The sequence below is a fragment of the Penaeus monodon genome, chromosome 24 (genome assembly GCF_015228065.2).
Source record: "Penaeus monodon isolate SGIC_2016 chromosome 24, NSTDA_Pmon_1, whole genome shotgun sequence".
NCBI lineage: Eukaryota > Metazoa > Arthropoda > Malacostraca > Decapoda > Penaeidae > Penaeus > Penaeus monodon.
This window is the reverse complement of record NC_051409.1, coordinates 10792027-10792532: the sequence shown is the minus strand read 5'-3', so window position 1 is coordinate 10792532 and position 506 is coordinate 10792027.

Genomic DNA, 506 nt, shown 5'->3' with positions numbered 1-506 from the left:
TACCCTGCGCCCTCGCACGCCCATCAAGCACGCCCGCCACCGCCAGCGCGCCTCCGAGGGAGCTGTCGCCTTCGCCTCGCGAGCATGCAATCACGTACTGATTTTTCCGCTTCCTGAAAGCCTCCCCCCACCCCCTGTCGCCATACATGTTGCCATACGGGCAGCCCAAGCACTATGCCATTTCATTTAGTCAGGTATATTAACCGACAGACTTATATCTATCAACAAATTGCCAAAGGAAAACGCGAACGGATGGTCTAGAAGCATTCACACTAACTAATACAAAACGAAAACATTCATGTGAAATGTGGAACAAATAAGGAACACAATTAACGAAGAATGTTATTTGTACAAGGAATTCTCTTGCGTTTATGCAGCTTATTACTACGCCCTAAAACATCTAGCATTAATAACCAGTCACACCGCATAATTCAAAGCTCCAGTATATTTACAATTATTACTATGCCAAGAATACACTTAAAAAGTAAATAAATGCCGCCCCCCCC